This window comes from Octopus bimaculoides, chromosome 18, assembly GCF_001194135.2.
Source record: "Octopus bimaculoides isolate UCB-OBI-ISO-001 chromosome 18, ASM119413v2, whole genome shotgun sequence".
NCBI classification, from domain to species: Eukaryota; Metazoa; Mollusca; class Cephalopoda; order Octopoda; family Octopodidae; genus Octopus; species Octopus bimaculoides.
Genome location: NC_068998.1, coordinates 11,579,835 through 11,590,864, shown reverse-complemented (window position 1 = coordinate 11,590,864; position 11,030 = coordinate 11,579,835). Strand labels below are relative to the sequence as shown.

At 36.1% G+C, this 11,030-nt stretch overlaps 2 protein-coding genes across 3 annotated transcripts in view; one reads left to right on the top strand and one right to left on the bottom strand.

Annotated features, from left to right (window-relative positions):
• The window catches only part of LOC106880798 (DNA excision repair protein ERCC-6-like 2), a 29,851-nt gene extending 27,172 nt beyond the window's left edge, over positions 1–2,679 (bottom strand). The window contains 1 exon segment of the mRNA XM_014930915.2: positions 2,555–2,679. The gene's annotated coding sequence lies outside the window, so the exon portion shown is untranslated.
• Positions 1,560–11,030, top strand: part of LOC106880797 (serine-rich adhesin for platelets) — a 16,293-nt gene continuing 6,822 nt past the window's right edge. Inside the window, exon 1 of one of the 2 annotated variants that reach the window (XM_014930914.2) lies at positions 1,560–2,018. The gene's annotated coding sequence lies outside the window, so the exon portion shown is untranslated. Of the gene's footprint in view, positions 2,019–3,569; positions 3,740–11,030 lie in introns of those variants that run through there. The other variant, XM_014930913.2, reaches the window with a different exon arrangement.

Sequence of the window (11,030 nt, the reverse complement as noted above, 5' to 3'; positions counted from 1 at the left end):
CCCCCCCCCCCCCCGGGAAGGATGAAAGGCAAAGTCGACCTCGGCGGAATTTGAACTCAGAATGTAAAGACAGACGAAACACCGCTAATCATTTTGCCTGGCATGCTAACGTTTCTGCCAGCTCGCCCAATCGCTAGACTGCAACCATGCGGGGGCACTGCCCTGAAGATTTTTCGTCAAGTGGATTGACCCCAGGACCCAGTTTATTTTTAAAGTCTGGTACTTACTACATCAATCTCTTTTTGCCAAACTGCTAAGTTACAGGGATATAAACAAAGCAACACTAGTTGTCAAGTGGTGGTGGAGGGCAGACAGACAGACAGACACACAGAAAGAAATAACAGAAAATTAATAGAAAGAATAAAAAAAACTTGTGGAATTAGTGCTATACACGCGCACACACACAACACAACAGGCTTCCGCACAGTTTCTGTCCACTAAATTCGTTCATCACAGGGTATTGAATGGCCCAAGGATGCTGTGCAATGGTGCTGAACCAAAAACCACTCGGTTGCAAAGCAAGCATTTTTAAATATTGAAAACAACCTAGCGGAAATGTCTTCAGCTTGAAGCTGGTAAACAATGGAAACCAAACATATTCGACATCGTTTTGCTTTCTTTCAAAGACATTTTATAAACATTATTATTGTTGGACCTATAATCTAAAGCATTCATGGTTAATATATTGTATATTTAAGCTTTTCCTGCTTCTATTTGCTGTCTATTTGCTATAGTCGACAACTCAATTATCACGTGGAAATAATAAATTGATGGCGATAACGACAATGATGATGATGATGATGATGATGGTGGTGGTGGTGGTGGTGGTGGTAATGATGATGATGATGAAAATAATGTGATGATGACGATGATCATCATGATAGTGATGGCGGTAATAATGATCATGGTAACGATGATGATGATGATGAAGATGATGATGACTAACATGACGACGATGTTGATCATGATTAGATCGACGGCAAATATGATGACGACCATGACGATGATGCTGCTGATGATGATGATAATGATGATGATGATGATGATATTTACCTTCTCTACTTCGACCAATAAAATTGTTTTCATCTGTACATAGAAATATTGAATTTTAAGTGTAGCAGTATCGATTGTTGCCATACATTGTTACATAAATTACATGTAAATAGATTTGTTTTCTTTTTTTTTTTTCAGAAGCAGAACACATAATTAACAAAACAGGATACCTCATCATCATTATTTTATTATTTTGTGTGTGTGTGTGTGTGGTTTTTCTGAAACACCATTGAATAATCAAAACTATCGGGGCGCGGACATTGTATTATATAGTTTACTGAACCCGGAAATAATAAATTAAGATTTAAAGCCAATCTCTCCAGGAAACTTTTAGAAATACGCTGACGTTGAAAATCTCATAAGAAAATTTCAACAACGACTTTTAATTGAATAGAATCCTCCCCCACAATATATATATATATATATATATATATATATATATATATATATACATATATACATACATATATATATATATATATAACAACAAAGATGTAGTGTCATTAGTTCGTCCTAACAAGGTGCTTGAATTTACGTACCTAATTCAACTGAATCTAAAATACATTATATATATATATACATACATACACACACACACACATAAATATATATATATATACACACAAGATGTGTCGTCATTAATTCTGCTCTATCTCTGACACAAATCATTTAGTAACGTTGTCGTTGTTGACTAGGTAACACTAATTTCGCGTCTCGCGGGGAAAGCATTTTACAATCGTTTCCTGTCTCTTTAAATACCCCTCACACACCCTTTCTTTCATTCTTCACCCGGACATAGAAATCTCATTGTAAATTTTATTTCCCGAAACCGGCTTTTTTTTACCAGCATCCTATAGATGAATGTCTTGACTTTTCTTCCAGAACTATCGTTATAAACACGCGGTAGACACTGCAGTGTTTCACGAAGTGTCAAACTTTGGCGTTTCGTATTTCCTCTCTAAAAGGTAAGCTTTTTACTATATCTTATCAGCTTTTATTGAAGTCATCTCTCTTCGAATTTAATTCTACCCTCTTATTTTCAGTGAAATTACTCTACACACATTTATAAATAGACACAATTATAATTATTTCATACAACGGCGCAAAAGACCACGAATTTCATATTAGTGTGAGGGTAACTGTTTATTTTCTTTTGGTTAGTGATTGCCCGCTCCGTCTTTGTTTATGTATGTATATAATTAAACCAATCAATAAAACCAAAAAAGAAATATACATTAGTAAAATATTATATATATAAAATCAAATACTTAGATACTTTTCGTTGGATGTTGAAATATTTCTTGATAAACCTGGTAAAACTTCAGTTACTTTAAAATCTGAAGACCACAGTTATTTATTTTATGATTATTTTTTTAAACTCCAGAATAAAAGAAGTCATTTTAAATTAATGACAATAATTTCGTATATCTAATAACCGTTTTTTACTTAGGCAAAAGATCAGAAATATTCAGAAGGAAATATGATCGAGTCATCAACATACCTTTTGCAAATAAATTAGAGGCATTTGTGAAATGAAAAGTTACAAGTGAATGATGGAAAACCGGGTGGAGGAGTCGTTTCTCCGGGAGCTTATCTCTTCCTCTATTGTAATAATAATAATAATTATAATTATAATAATCACGGCGTGTAAGGCGAAGAGCATACACTAACTGAATCGATTCCGAGCATATTATCTCGACCCAGAAGGATCGGGCGTGCAAAGTTGACGTTAAGAGAATCTTAAATAAGAATGTTGAGCAAAGAAAGTAAATAAGTAGTCAACTCGATGCTCTATCGATCGAAGTAATAATAATGGTTTCTTTAATAATAATAATGATGATAATCGTGATGACGATGATGATGATAATCGGTCATTAGCCGAGAAAATATGTTAATATATTTCTGTCTGTTTTGTACCAATTAAAACAGCTGATCTATCCGGGGGTCAACTGTTGAACAAAGAAAATATAATGATAGATGATGAATGGTAGGAATAGGATCTGGGGGACAATATCACAGAGATAGGAGCAAACGATTCGATTACATCAATTCTAAATAAAGAAAGATGTGTAAACAAAGAAAGATGTGTCGAAGCGAGGTGTGGAGCCTTCTGCCGAAATCAGCAAATCGTACACACACACACATCGGGATTTACACTCACTCACTTCTAGATTGTTCCGACTGGAAATGTCTTACTAATGCGAGATCGGTACGAGTGCAACCTTTTACTTTTATTATAGCGACAACGATTCGGAGATAAACCAGTCAGATGGCTGCATGTCTCGCTTGAATCTGTACTTACACTTCTTTATAACGTGACTCCGCAGTCGCCATTGACGGGACCGATTGTGCTAAACATGAGTTCAACATTCGATTGCATCGGATCTAAACGCTTTCAGTAGCTAAGACATCAATTGTATTACAAACAGTAGTTTCAGCCCAATATTTCGAAAAGCAAATATTAATACAAAACCAAGTACTTCATAAAATATATCCCTTTACTACACATGTAATTTATGAACGGTCCCTTACAAACCAAAGCATTCGTAGAAAAGCGATTTCTATTGGTCAACAACAAGAGATTACCCAATCAGCTGCTCGTTTAGGAAGGAGTGTTTCCAACCTCTGTATAACATAACATGTAGAAGACTGGTTTAGATGGCAGAGTCTTGACTAACATAATACAGTAAGTATTTCACTTCATTAGCATTTTAATTATATCTCTAAAGCTTTCTTTATCCTGATACCCTTCTCATCAGTTGAAATAGATCAATGTCGGGTTAAAGCTATTTAAAATATTACCTCTACTGATTCATTAAATAATTGGTGGTATATAATTTAAGAGTATTATTTAACCCCCAGTATTATAACATATCACATAATATTGTGTCTGTATTGAAATGTGAACTAAAATAAAATAAAAAGAGAAGAAAAAAGAAAATCAAAAACAAAAAGAGCGCCAGGTTAAAAAACGAACCCTCATACATTGGTTAACTTCTTTCTAAATGTAAATATATTATTAACCTTAATGTCACTGGTTGTTCAACTGTTTTCTGCCTAGCAGCTTTTTATATTTATTTAATATTCTTTTGTTTGTCTGCGTTAGGATTCGAATATGTACCATACCATTTGTGAAGATCTTCGTTCTTAATACATTAAGAAACATATGCATATGATCACGTATTTAAAATGACAAAACACGCTATATAAATGCAGGTCCCTGACTTTATAGAAGACAAGTATGTGTGTGTATCTATCTATATATATATATGTGTGTGTTTACGTACAGATCTCTATATATTTGTATGCATCCACCTATATATGTGTGTGTGTGTTTATATTCAGATCTCTCTCTCTCTCTCTCTGTATATATATATATATATATATATATATATATATATATATATATATATATATATATATATATAAATATATATATATATATAAATAAAGAGAGCAATATATAAATTTAGTTCTAGCTTCAAAACGCACGCGCGCGCACACACCTTAATTTGTTTACTAATTATATTACGTAACGATTGATGTATATATAACACAGTATTCATTAATTCATTATATGTGATGAACAAATGTCATTTCTCATAATGGAAAACCACGAGCAAAATAACTTCTCCAACTCATTCGATACATAAATATCCAGCTATCTGCAATGTGTGAGGTTCGCGTTCAATCTCTATCAGGTTGTCACTGCAGTGTCCCCATTACCGTTTGACAAAACCCTAATCTTGAAACCAGTTTCGTTGTTGCTGAAATTCTTGGTGTTCTTAACGTGTGAAAATTAAATTAAAAAAACGATTTTTAGAACGGGTAACAGTAGAAAATATAAACGAGTTAATATATTCACTCAGTTGAGGACTTTGCCATAAGTCATTTTATAATTATTTGTTGTTGGTGGTTGATAACAAAGTAAATAAATAATAAACTGCCTTCTTCCTATTTCAGCTAGTTTAATCTCCTTTTCGAGATCGCTGTTTAATTTAGGCTTGGCCGGAACAGCTGCTAATTGAAACCTCTTCGATATCATCTGAAAGTATCGACTGTTATTTAGCATCCAAGTTGACCTTTGATCAAAGGCATTGCAATAGTGACCATCCAGTCTTTTGTTCAGACATAAGACTACATTATCTAATGTCTCTCTCTTTTATTTTTTGGCAATATCGGAGATCCATAAATATGATCCTTACTTAATTGGTGGTTTATGTTGATGTAAGTGGATGGGGTCAGTAATTGTCCCACTGGTCAAGAAGTTAATCCTCCTATAGAATAATTTCCCTGAAGTTCTTGTACAAACACCAAGCAACTAAGGTGGATTGTGACATATGCAATATGTCGTCTTGAACAGAAGCACCGCAAAATACTTGAAGCGGAGTTCATTCACCCCATAACTACGAACTAGTATCACCAACTTATGGGTCATCAGAATTATTTACCTCTCCATGGTTTTTTGCTATGCTAGAAATACCAGCCAGATCTCCCTTAAATCACTCTACCATCTTAAACCTGGAAGGACACTTTATATAACCTAACCCTATAAAGAGACACGACAGTAATGGCTGGAGTATCCTTGATCATAGGTTTTCTGCAATCACGGTTGACCTGGTGCTAAGCAGCAATGACCTAAACTGCCATGTTTTCATGTGTTAATCTTCAAAATTTGAAATCTAAAGTCTTATTTAAAAATCAAATATAACCTCTTTGATGCAGTTCTGGCAGTTTCAAGGGTTACACGACCCACAACTCACCCCTTCAGTCAAGGAGGTGCTTCATGATGAATATTTTCTGTGCAGTTTATGCATCTAAACTGAATCTGGGTTTAGCTACCCATCACACCACATGCACCAAATGTTTGGAGCTATTTCAGAAGATAATAAATAGAATTATTATCAATACCCATGTGGCTGATATCAAATGGTCATTTGCTGGCCTCCTTCTCGCCTTAGTACCATACCTACAACACAAGATATTTTTTTTTCATTAGACTTATTAATTTGAAGGACCTTTGGTTTAGGATTATCCTTCCAAGTAAAGATTCTTTAGATGGCCTATCTCAAACCTTAGCCAGAACTGTTAAATTATTAGCATTGCGAAAGAAATCTATCTCTGAAAACAAATAGCTATTTTCCATAATAATGATAAGGGTTTCATAATTGACTCTTGATGCATAACAACTTTTAAACCAAACTCAAAGTTGGACATTTATTCACACGAATGTGCTTTTGCTAAAGGAGTTCTTTTGTGATGATGAGGCTAAGCAATTTGTAGTAATCTTGAGGGATCTAGTTGCTTGATGTTTGATGGAAGGAGATGTTTTTCTTGATTGTCTTTGTGCTGTTGAAAGAGACAAGATTGGCACGACTCCATTGTGGGATGTTTTAGAGGTCTCTGTTCATGGAATCAATGCACATTTAATAAGATGTGACTCGGTTGCATTTGGATGATACTTGAGTGTGGTACATTTGAAAGGAATGAAGAGTAGTATCACCTGCATGTGATAAAGGTATTTTTAAAAAAAGCCCAGCAGAAATGCATAATGTAAGTTTTGTGATTTTTACATAAAAGAAATAGATGTGTGTTGGAGGTGACTGTAGGTCATTGATGTAAAGAAGAAAGAGTCATTATCATCATCATCATTTGAATATCATCTTATCCATGCTTGCATGGGTTGGATGGACTTTATTGAGGTAGATTTTCTATGGCCTGATGTCTTTCTTGTCACGAACTCACACCTGTTTCCAAGCAAGGTAAATAGTTCATCATGGTCAGGTATATTTTTGCAGAGTATTAGAAACGAATGACACTCATTTACAACTATCATGCTATGTCAAGAGAAGGAAGCACAAACTTTCACACACACACACACAAGTTAACCTTCTTTCAGAGTACATCTATCATATCCACTTACAAGGCTTTGGTTGGTCTGAAGCTATAATAGAAAATACTTGCCCAAGGTGCCATGTACTGGGAGTGAAACTGAAACCATGTGCTTGAGAAGTATACCTTCGTAAAAACGTAGCCATCATCATAATCATTATTTAACATTCATTTTCCATGCTGGCATGGGTCGGGCAGTTTGATCAGGACTGGCAAGCTGGGGAGCTGCACCAGACTCCAGTCTGATTTGACATGGTTTCTATGGCTGGATGCCCTCCCTAACACCAACCACTTTACAGAGTGTGGTTGGGTACTTTTATGTGGCACTGCTTGAGCATTTTTATACATGACACCACCACAGAACTCTTGCAGGCCAATTTTCTTCACCAGGAGGAGCAGCCTTAAAACTTCTGCTGGGTTGGAACTGAACCTGGGTAAACACCAGAATTCACTTCATTTCTACTGTGAATTTGATTTCATCATTTGTTCAGGAAACTCTGAAAAAATTTTTCGAGTTGACTCAATTACAACTAGAATAATTTGTTTTCATTCTCCACATTTTTTTACATTGTGCCTAAATTAAGAAACAACTTATCATTAGTATTACATCCTTTGCCCTTCCTTTTTGCTATTATTCTGTGGAGCCTGGCCCACAATATGGGCCTAAGTTGCTATAGGGAAGATGTTTCTTGATTGGTAGTGTTTTCCGTAGTATGTGAGCTGATTCCAGTAATTCAGTGTTCTGGACTGTGTAGCTGTTGATGTTATCTGAGATACTGTTGAACTTTTCCATTCTCTTCTTTGTGAACCCTAGAGCTGTAATAGCCACTGGTGTTATTTCAGTCTTCATATTTCACTTCCTGTTGACTTCAATCTTTTGGGTTTTGTACTTGGTCAGCTTCACTATGAGTCTCTTGTGAGGATGTCATAAAGCAATATCATCTAAAAGATGATGCTACTACATCAATAAGGAAACATGTCTTATCCTTCCTGTCTTAAATAATGTCAAACTTGTTGATTTCTATCTCTGTCGATGAGGATGGGCATGTCCAGAGAATGGTAACATTCTTGTCAATGACCAAGTTTGGCTGATGATCATATCACTTCTCAGTCATCTTGATCATGTAACTCATACATGTTTTCTAGTGTAGCTACACTTCTGAAAATTATTATTTTTACTAAGTACCAGTTGAACACTGGACTTGGTAATCAACTGAACCCTTTCTCTGAAATTGCTGGCTGGTCTTGTGTCAGAATGTGAAACCAATACTATTATTATTATTATTATTATTATTATTATTATAAAAGCGGCGAGCTGGAAGAATGGTTAGCACGCTGGGTGAAATGCTTAGCGGTATTTTGTCTGTTGCTATGTTCTGAGTTCAGATTCCTCTGAGGTTGACTTTGCCTTTCATCCTTTCAGGGTCAATAAATTAAGCACCAGTTGGATACTGGGGGCTAATGTAATCAACTTGCCCCTTCCCCCAAAATTTCAGGCCTTGTGCCTATTGTAGAAAGAATTATTATTATTATTAAGGTGTTGAGCTGGCAGAATCATTAGCATCCAGTCATAGAAACCATGCCAAATGAGACTGGAACCTGGCGCAGCTCCCCAGCTTAACCAGTTTTCAGTCAAACCATCCAACCCATGCCAGCATGGAAAATGGACATTAAGCGATGATGATGGTGATGTGGCTTAGTGGTTAAGTATTCAGCTCATGATTGTGAGGTTGTGAGTTTGATTCCTGGTGGTGCGTTGTATCCTTGAGCAAGACACTTTATTTCACGTTGCTCCAGTCAATTCTGTTGGCAAAAATGAGCTGTACATGTATTTCAAAAGGGGCCAGCCTCGTCACATTCTGTATTGCACCGAATCTCCCTGTGAACTATGTTGCGGGTACATGTGTCTGAGGAGTGCTCAACCACCTGCATGTTAATTTCATAAGTAGGCTGTTCTGTTGATCAGACCAACTGGAATACTCATCGTCATAACTGATGAAGTGCCAGTTACCAAATCTAATTACGAGGTTTTGGTTGACCCAGGGCTATAGTAGAAGACACTTGCCTAAGGTGCCATATGCAGTGGGACTGAACTCGGAACCATGTGGTTGGGAAGCAATCTTCTTACCACACAACCACATCTGTTCATATGTATAACCTACCTACGTCTCAACAGTAATAACTATGTACTGTTCCTGTTGTCAGTTACAAATGAGTCAGTGAACATGTTTCTGAAATGCAATAATACGTATAATTCAATAGTGAAGTCATTGTTGTGTGTTAGCCTTTCTGCTTAAGGTATTAGCTATTAAAATGCTATTGTTATTCCCATTAAAAATGATGTCCTGTTTATTGTGTACTAACTGGTTGCCTGTCTGTATGCTAAAGGTCAATAGAATATTTAGTTTGTCACTTTCTAAGGCAAGCAACAATTCATATGAATACAACAGAACTTCTTAAAGACAGTGAAATTGGCCAGGCATATGTACAGAGCAGTTTTTCTATGTTGTTTTGTTTCCAAATATATTTAATGGAAGCTTGCATTGAATATGCTAATATACTGTTGGTAATATTTTTTTCCTTTTTCTTTAGAAAATCAGTTATCATCATCATCTCTGCTTTTTTCTATGCTTGCTAGGGTTGGACAATTGTATAAGTGCCATTAGTCTCCTATATTTTAGGAATTAAAGAAATGCCAATTTAGTGATGGTCTATTCCTGTATGGCAAATTTTGTTGCTTCTTCTGCCCCTGTATAGACTGGATCTATTCATTAGGGCAGAGTTAGTTTTATTTTCTTACGTGAATGAAGTATTGGCCTTTTAAGAGAGCATACCTTTATGATTGTTCTTTCATAGTTGTCGATCTCGTTAGAATAGAAATGCATAGCCTTTCAACCTTCCCATGTTGAGGTCAAGTTAATCAATTATACCACTCTGCGTAAATGTGTGACTGTGCTGATTGAATTATGTGTTGTTTTTATTTGAGTTAGATAAGATGGCGAGTTGGCAGAAGGCACCCGTGCTGGTGGCATATGAAATGCACCCTTCGAATGTTGGACCTCACAGAGGCAGTGACAAGTGACTGAGACCTTAGGTGATACACCGTGCTTGAGAAGACCTGTCAAGTGAGATCATAGCTGTGGCTGATGCTAGTGTTACGTAACTGGCACCCGTGCTGGTGGTACATAAAAAGTACCCACTACACTATTGGAGTGGTTGGCATTAGGAAGGGCATCCAGCTGTAGAAACCATGCCAAATCAGATTGGAACCTGGTGCAGCTTACCAGTTTTCAGTCAAACCGTCCAACCCATGCCAGCATGGAAAACAGACGTTAAATGATAATTAACATATTGGACAAAATGCTTAGTGGTATTTCTTTTGGTTCTTTACCTTCTGAGTTCAAATACCACCAAGGTTGCTTTTGCCTTTCGTCCTTTCAGGTTCAATAAAATAAATACTAGTGGAGCACTTGTGGTTCGATGTAATTGACTTCTCCCTCCCCTCAAAGTCGCTTACCTTGTACCAAAATCTGAAATCCTTATTTAGGTCCAGGTGGTGGATTAGCAGGAATGTTACTACCCTGTGATATTATGTTCTGAGTTCAAATCCATCGATATCAACTTAATCTTTAATCTTTCCAAGGTCAATGAAATAAAGTACTCGTCATGTCCTAGGATCAATGCTATCAACTGACCCCTCCCCCTCCAAGAAAAAAATTGCTCACCTTGAACCTAAACTAGAGACCATTACCATTTGGATCGAGAGAGTGGATTGGCAGAATTGTTAGTCTCAAACTTACTTGTCATATTCATCCTGATTGCATTCTGAGTTCAAATCCCACTGAAGTCAGATTCACTTTTCTAGAGTCAAAGTACCAATTAAATAACTTGGGTCAATATAATTAATTGCTTGTCACTCCCATAAATTTCTGGCTTGTGTTTATGCTACTACATACAATTATTATTTGGGTCAGCCAAAAGTATTCAACAATGTTGACCTAACCACTGCTTATCACCTTTGTAGTTATCTGGCATCAGTATAACACTTGAAGGCAATTGCTTAAACTATATCAAGCTATATATAT